Raw genomic sequence first — 8,725 nt, 5'->3', positions numbered from 1 at the left:
CTTCCTTCCTTGATTTTTTTTCTTCATAATACTTACCACTATCTATTGTACATTTTTTCTGTACATTGTTATTTGTAAGCTCCATGGGTTCACTGTTGCATGCCAGGTCTCACCAAAGAATGCATAATAGAAAGCTCAGCTTATTAATTGTCACAGGACCCCATGGGGCCCTTGGAAAGTTGATGCTGATAATAGTCATCACAGAATCCCCCACAGTTCCAGCACACTAGTAGATATTTCGACCCTCAGAGTGTACTCTACCCCACCCTCCCCAGGGGAACCTTTGTAACAAAAACAGGTGTATCCCTCTAGACCACAGCACCTTCTGTTCTTAAAAGCAGCGGTCCAAGTGTTTGGCCCAGCTTCCTTTGGTTGAAATGCCCTCACTACCTATAGCTTTCATTCCACATGTTTTTGAAGGTTTTCCTTGGACATCTGTGCAAATATGATTCTAAATGTCTTCCTCAGAGTTTCAGGTAGCATTATGTATAGTGAATTTTTGTATTTTCAAAACTATAATGTGAGTGTGACACCCTCCATTATTTGACTAACTTCTGTGAACTCTGGATGAATCACATACATTTATTTATTCCATAAGTATTTACTGAGCATGTTCTATATCAGTGATGGCGAATCTTTTGAGCTCGGCGTGTCAGCATTTTGAAAACCCTAACTTAACTCTGGTGCCGTGTCACATATAGAAATTTTTTAATATTTGCAACCATAGTAAAACAAAGATTTATATTTTTGATATTTATTTTATATATTTAAATGCCATTTAACAAAGAAAAATCAACCAAAAAAATGAGCTCGTGTGTCACCTCTGACACGCGTGTCATAGGTTCGCCATCACTGTTCTGTATGCTAGACTCTGTTCTAAGGGCTGGAATACAGAAGTGAACTTAAAAGAGTCCATATCCTCAAGAGGCTCTTTGTCTAATGGGAAGAGACAGACAATAGACAAACAGATATACATATAACATGCGAAGTGGTGCTATAGCATAATATAGATAAAGGCTGATAAAGAGTGGAAAGGAGTCTTGTTCTAGATTTTTAAATAATATGTAGGCTTTTAGCGAGCAGAGATATAAAGGAAGACAGTCATGGAGATATATGAGGGGAGAGCAGTCCAGTAGAGGGAAATGCAGAACGCCTAGGTCAGTGGTCGGCAAACTGCAGCCCCTTGAGTGTGGCTCTTCCACAAAATACCACGTGCGGGCATGCACGTACAGTGCGATTAAAACTTAATGGCCACACTCAAGGGGCCAAAGAGCATTATGGCTCATGAGCCGCAGTTTGCCAACCACTGGCCTAGGCGGTCAGTGAACAGCAAGGAATTCAGTGTGGCTGGAGCAGCAGTGAAGGAGGTGTGGGAGAGGAGCTAAGAAATGTGGTAAGATGCAATATTATGAAGGACCTCAAATGCCATGCTGGAGACTTTGGATTTTTCTCTGAGGAAGATGAGAAATCATGGAGGCTCTTGAATCAGAGGAATGGTGTGATTGGACTTGTATTTAAAAGTATTCGTGAGGCTGTTGCCTTGGATAGTAAGTGTCAAAAGTGGAAGCAGAGAGACCACTTATAATGCTCTTCCAATAATCGAGGAAAGAAACAATTATTTTGAAAATAGAACATGTGTGGCTTTTGGTTTTATAGCCCACATGTGGGTGGAAGTCATATGACGCTTGACTTTTTCTTTCTGACCTATTTCACTTAGCATGATATTCTCAAGATCTATCCATGCTGTCACAATTGGCAGTGTTTCATCTTTTTGTATGGCTGAATAGTATTCCATTGTATACATGTACCACGTCGTAATGACCCAATCATTTATGGAAGACACTGGTTGTTTCCTTGTCTTGGTCACTGTGAATAATGCTGCAATGAACATAGGGATGCATATATCTTTGTGAATAAAAGCTTTTGAGTGTTTTAGGTATATACCCAGAAGAGAGGTTGCTGGGTCATATGGAAACTCTATTAATTTTTTGAGGAACCTCCATACTGTTTCTATAGTGGTTGTACCAGTTTACATTCCCACCATCAGTGAATGAGGTTTGCTTTTTCTCCTCAACCTCTCTAAGAAAAACAAACAAAAACTACTAGACACAGACAATAGTATGGTGGTTACCAGAGGGAAGAGGGGTTCAGGATAGAAAAGGGTGTCAAATATATGGGTGGTGGCACACAATGCAATTTATAGATGATGTATCATAGAATTATACACTTGATACTTATATAATTTCATTAACCAATGCCACTCCAATAAATTTAATTTAAAAAAGGAAAATAGAACATGATTTGCTGATGGACCTGATGTGGGGTACAAGAAGAAGGGAAGAGTCAAGGATGAGGCCACATGTAGACTTTCACAGTTAATTTAGTCTGTTGGACTGCTATAATAGAATACTATAGACTGAGTGGCTTATAAACTACAAAAATGTATTCTTACTGTTCTGGGGGCGGGAAGTCCAAATCAAGATTACTAGTAGATTTTAACATAAGAATTTGGTTGGGGTGACACAAACTTTCAGTCTATAGCAGCAGTGTAGAATGAAAATATGCCATTTATTGAGATGAAGAGACCTGTAGATGATAGGTTGTAGAGGAATGAACTAAGTCTCACTTTTACACAGAACCACTCTTAGCCCTGGGTAAGCAGGGCCCCTACTCTAGGCTTCATTTCTCAAGGGGCCTTTGCATTGGCATAATTTTTCAGAATTGTCTATGCCACCTTTTATTGCTTTGATTACTCTCAGTATATTTCATTGCTCTTATCATTTGAATGTCCCAAATGATGTGGTTTCTGAAAATTCCATTGTATATATGTATAGATAGATTTGAGGTCAATAAGCTTTTTCTTTCTATTACCTATAATAGCAATTAGAATAATCAGTGTACTCTAAGACTGATGACAAAATGAGCAACTGAGTAACTTTAAGGCTATGTGAAGTCTCTTGTCTCTTTTTCTCAAGGGAACAGATCAACTTAAATCTTATGGTGTGGTGTGAATGTTTAACTTTTTACCTACCAGCTCTGCATTCCACAAGACCTATACCCCAAACTACTCTATGAAGTTGATAGGATACTCCCTGGGGTGAACGAAGAAATTAAAATCTAGCTTGTGCAGAGGATATAAGGCTTTTTAGATACTCTTGCCTGTGAGCATGTGATGCCAATCAGAATTACTAATGTATTTAATTTGCCTTTCAAATTTATATTTTTTCCATAAAAACATTTCCAACAAGTAAATAGCTGTGACTCCTGTGTTCATTTATGGCATTATCCAGCCAGGTTTTGAATATGAGCTCTTATTTACCCTCATGATGGAGTGCCCCTCTGTTGCCTCTCAAAGGTTCAAACTGAGGTTGACATTGCCAAGTGGAACAGGATGGGTGGAGTGGATGGTGTCAGCACTGGAGGTGGATAAAATTGTTGGCAGACTCCAGAATGGGATAATGTCTCCAAAGTGTTTTGAGCTCCTTACTGAAAGACCTTGAATAATTTCCATGTATTATTTTGATTGCGGCAAGAACTATGTAAGGTAATCTGTTCTGCTATCAACAATGATTCCTTTCATTGCAGATTTTTAAAAAGTAGGCATATTTTTAAATGATAAATGGAATAACTTCAAGCTGTCCTTCTTTCAAAGTATTATAAAAAAAACCTGTCATGTTCAAGTTAGCCCTAAGAAAGACAAACAAGAAACACTAAATATTAACTCTTCACCGGGCAGTGTGCTAAATGCTCTATATTCACAGTCTCTTTTAATCTTTACAACAAACTATGGGCCACTGACATTTGGCTTAGAGGAGAGGTAAATTTCTGCTTTAAAAAGAGGAGAATGAGGAAGGGTAATTACATGATATTCTCAGGTTTGTGCATCGGTACATGGGAGAGCCAGGTGGCATTTTCTCCAGTCTTTCACTACTACACTGGATGGCTTACTACACCATTCTTTTAGGAGAAAATAGTCTCTTTTAATTGTCTCTAAGAGACTGCTCTTTGCTTCAGTAGTGATATTAGAAACAAAGCTACTAGAATAACTAATGTTTCACTTTAGGAATATTTTAACTGAAGTAACTCTTTTAAAATTGAATCTATACCAAAATAGGCTTTTGACTGTATTCTAGCATATGTGCCCAGTCAGAATTGAATGAATGGAAAAAAAAAATTGCCTGTGATTCTTATTTGTGTGATGGCTACTGTATACAACACTATTCTTGGCATTGCTACAACCCTTTATAGGTTTTATGATCTTCATTTTATAGAGGAATAAATGAGGTACATAATGGTAAGAATGCTTCACCATACCAGTTATGACAAATAGATTATTGTCTTGCCTGCCATTTTCAATCATTGATCATAGTGGATCCTGGAGCTAGATAGTAGTATCTACCAGATAATATTTACCTGGTTAGTATACTGAGGTAGATGGCTGTACTGGGAAAATTAGGAGAGACCATACCTGGACTTGTGTGAAGTGAAGATGTCCATGTTTGATTACTGTTGTCCACCCTGAGTCTGAAATGGAGGAGTGGTAGTATTGACATTTTTGACCAATACAATGTCCTACAGAGATAGATTTCCTATGATATTTTTCAGTCTATTTAATACTTTGAATTCTGTTCTGGGTATTCAGCAATCATTTTTGTTTTGTTTTGTTCTGCTTTACAAAAATGTCCTCTGTATCAATTCTATAATTTCTTAATGCACTTTAATTGAGTATCCTTTCATACTGTTCAAACTTGAACTATTCATTGATGTAATGGATCAACATGATGTTCTGCTGAATATCCAGACTCCTTGAACTATATTATGAGAGCTGAAGGAGAATTAATATAGCCCTGTGAAAATTCTACAAACATATAATGTCTGTCCTAAACAAATGAGAATTGTTTATATTCTCTTTTCCACCAGGTATAGAAAGGAGTGTGATCTCCTGATCAGATATGTATAGATATAGATGTAGATGTAGCTGATATAGATGTAGACAGATATAGATATAGATATAGATATAGATATAAACACACACACCTGAGGCAGTGTTAATTAGTTTTTGAAAGTTACCACAACTAGCAGAAGCACAAAAGCTACAGTTGGGATTGAGGTTGTAGTAATACATTGTCAACCTTCAAAATCTTAACATTTTCCTGGTTTTGCTGATAAAAGTAGGTTTATCAGAGAGTAGAAAAGTGGTTGCCAGGGACTACAGGGTGGGAGAAATAGGAAGAGGTTGGTAAAAGGGTACACACTGTATTATAAGATAAATACAGTCTGAGGATCTAGTATATATTGTATAAGGTCATTATAGTTGATAGCACTGTGCTATCTATACTAATAAAAGCATAATATGCAAATTGACTGAATGGCTGAACAGCAGAACAACCATCTGGATGATCATGCTATGACACCCACTGGCACCAGGCCAGCCAAGGCAGGTGCAATGTGATTGGTCGGCGGCCCAGCCATCACCCCCAGAGGGAGGCCCAGGCCACCGGCTGTCAGGGTGATCAATTGGGGGGCTCCACAATTGCCACAAAGAGAGAGGCCCAGGCCACCGACTGGCAGGCTGTATCAGGTGGGTGGGACCTTCCTCTGTGGGGCGATCAGTTGCGGGCTCCTGGACTATGAGAGGGTGCAGGCCGGGCTGGAGGGACAACCCCTGCTCCAGTGCATGAATTTCATGCACTAGGCCTGTAGTATAATTTATATTTGCTAAGAGGGTAGGAATTAGAGATTGTTACCCAAAAAAGGGTAAATATATGAGGCGGTAGATGTGTTAACTGGATGGGAGAATCCTTTCACAATGTTTATGTGTGTCAGTTCATCACATTGTATACTTTAAATATCTAACAATTTTACTTGCCAGTTAAACTTCAGTAAAGCTGAAAAATAAAGTGGGTTTATGATGGGACCATCACCCCTGTGCCCTTCACTCTTGATACTCAAGAATGGCAATAATCTCTGTCATTTTCCCCACTTTTCCCATGATACTTTTTGTCTTTATTCTTTTCTTTCTTTTCCCCTCCCTTTGCCTCTCTTCCTCCCTCTCTCTCTTTTTCCTTGACTATTTTGGCTGAACAGGAGGAATAAGCAGTTCTAGAAACTCTCACTTGCCCTTCCCTATCATAATAGCTCTTATATCACAGGTCAAGGAAAAACTGTACTATAGAGGCTGTTCCAACCACCAAGTATGCCTATTCCAATACATTGAGACTGGGAAATGGCCAAGGGGAAACAGAGGCACATGACTCCATTTATATGGCCCACCTATTCCCCTTTCTAACAAGGTGTGGGGGGTGTATAATGACACCGTGGGTCTCCAGGTATCAATGTCAACTTGGGTCTTGTGTCCAAGAGCCTGCAATGTTTGGTATTCCCCTCTGCCAAGTGTACATTTACTCAAATAAATGGTTCCTTTGGGGAAACATTAGATAAAATACTATATAGAGTTGCCAAAGTAGTAGAGGATCTTCCTTATAGGAATCTGGCTTTTTCTTCAGGCAGTTGGTTTTTGTTCTGTAAACGAGGTAAGGTAATTTTTATTCAGGCAGCTATTGTCACCTGACTGATTAATTACATACTGTATTTATTTCAATTGTGTAGATCACCTCAGTATTGTTGACATGTTGGGTTGGTAATTCTTTGCTTGTGGAGGCATGTCTTGTGCATTATAATATGTTTAGCAGTGTTCCTGATCTCTACCCACATGGTGCCAATAGTGCTCATTGTGACAACCAAAAATGTCTCCAGACAGGGCCAGATGTCCTCTGCAGGGAGAAATACCCTGATTGAAAACTAGTGAACCTTTTAACAATTGCATTGCTACAAGTTACCGAGGAGTATTAATATCCCACATTTTTCCATGGATGAGCACTAACTGAAAAATAAATAACAAGTAATCTTGCTTTGAAACCTGTTTTAAAGACTTCGTCCACAGCTAACTTATGATACCAATTTTTTTAAGGTCTGGTTCCCAGGAAACAGATTCTCAGGTAAAGAGTTGTGTGCAGGAAGTTGTTGCTGTTGATTCCATGCCTGTGGGAAAGTGAGGGAAGTAGGACTAGGTAGAGGGAGAACTGGAATCATGATATAGTCACACCAAAAGCTCCTGTCAGTCCCATGGGGCTTCCTGGAGCATGTATGGCCTTTCGGAGTTATATTACCTTGAGAGAAAGAGGTTGGGCTTTTTCATTCCTGCATCTACCACTCATTGGATGGTCACATGAAGGAGATGTGACTTTGGGTACTTTCTGCAAAAGGGTTCAAGGAAATGCATCAGCTGCCAGAACTTCAGCATCTGGGAATGTCTCCATCCTGAAAGGGTAATGGAGCAGCACACCAAAACCTCCACTATAGGCCATTAATAGTAATCATAGCATAGGGTAATATTTCTATCCTCCTCTGATTCTGCTACCTTTAGCACACGTTTCATCCTTTCAGAACGTCCAAAACTGTTTATATGTCATGCAGTATAAGATACAATAATTTATTAGATTGTCTGTTTTGTTACTTTCTAGTAATTTTTGCCATTTGTCTGAAACTATGCAGCTACTGAGGCATTTTGATTTATTTTTGCCAATCAGAAAATACATATTACATAAGGAAGTGTTCTAATGGAGGAACTTTATTGAGATCTAAAAAATGTACTCAAAGTTCAAATGGATTCTGTGGATGGCCAAGTAGTTTCTTTGTATTTGAAAGTATTATAAACCAGAAACTCATAGCTTATCTCTGATATCATTTCCCAATTTGTCAGTGTTATACAACCAATATGGCATAACTAAGAGTCATGTAAAGCAATGTAATTGTTTTTGTCCATAATATTAACGACCTAAATTTAAATAACTATTTAGAATAATGGATAGTTAGCCAAAATAGTAAGGCAAGCTTCCCCAGCAAAAGCATTGCTATAGCACCTTGGGGATATGCACTCTAAAACTGACAAAAATATCTATTTTGACAGTTTTCTTAAACTTAGTGGCTATAAGGTCATTCTGCTTATACAAAAAGCTTTATATAGTTAGTTGCATTTTCTATTTTAAATCACTGTTTTCAGAAACTTATCATTCTAAAAATATTGTCTTGGTGAAACTTGGTATATTAAATGGCATATCACATTTTATCCTGAGGAATTCAGCTTTTCCAAATATATATATGCACACACACACACACACACACACACACACACACATATACTACAGGCCCGGTGCATGAAATTTGTTAACAGGTAGAGTCCCTAGGCCTGGCCAGTGATCAGGGATGATCGGGACCTTCCAGCTGGTGGCTGAAGCCTTCCTTATGGCTGCTGTCTGGGCCCTCCCTTCCCTGGCTGCAGGCTGCCGGCTAGCGCCTTCCTTCATTTCGTGCCACCCCCTGGTGGTCAGTGAACATCATAGCAAGAGATAGAACTCCCAGTATCCAGGTCAAATGCTCACAAGGACACCTTGCATATTAGCCTTTTATATATATATATATACTAGAGGCCCGGTGCACAAAAATTTGTGCACTTGGGGGTAGGGGGTCCCTCAGCCTGGCCTGTGCCCTCTTGCAGTCTGGGACCCCTCGGGGGTGACCACCTGCTGGCTTAGGCCTGCTCCCGGGGGGATTGGGCCTTGTTCTGCTCTTAGGGTCAGTTTGCATATTATCCTTTTACTACGTAGGATAGAGACCTGGTGCACGGGTGGGGGCTGGCTAGTTTGCCCTGCAGGGTGATCTGGAC

At 39.3% G+C, this 8,725-nt stretch overlaps 1 protein-coding gene across 1 annotated transcript in view; it reads left to right on the top strand.

The window, feature by feature from the left end:
• HMGCLL1 (3-hydroxymethyl-3-methylglutaryl-CoA lyase-like 1) overlaps nt 1-8,725 on the top strand; it is a 160,456-nt gene that overhangs the window by 28,100 nt on the left and 123,631 nt on the right. The gene's annotated exons all lie outside the window — the stretch shown is intronic.

Source organism: Myotis davidii, unplaced genomic scaffold, assembly GCF_000327345.1.
Source record: "Myotis davidii unplaced genomic scaffold, ASM32734v1 scaffold313, whole genome shotgun sequence".
NCBI lineage: Eukaryota > Metazoa > Chordata > Mammalia > Chiroptera > Vespertilionidae > Myotis > Myotis davidii.
This window is presented reverse-complemented; position numbering and strand designations above follow the sequence as displayed.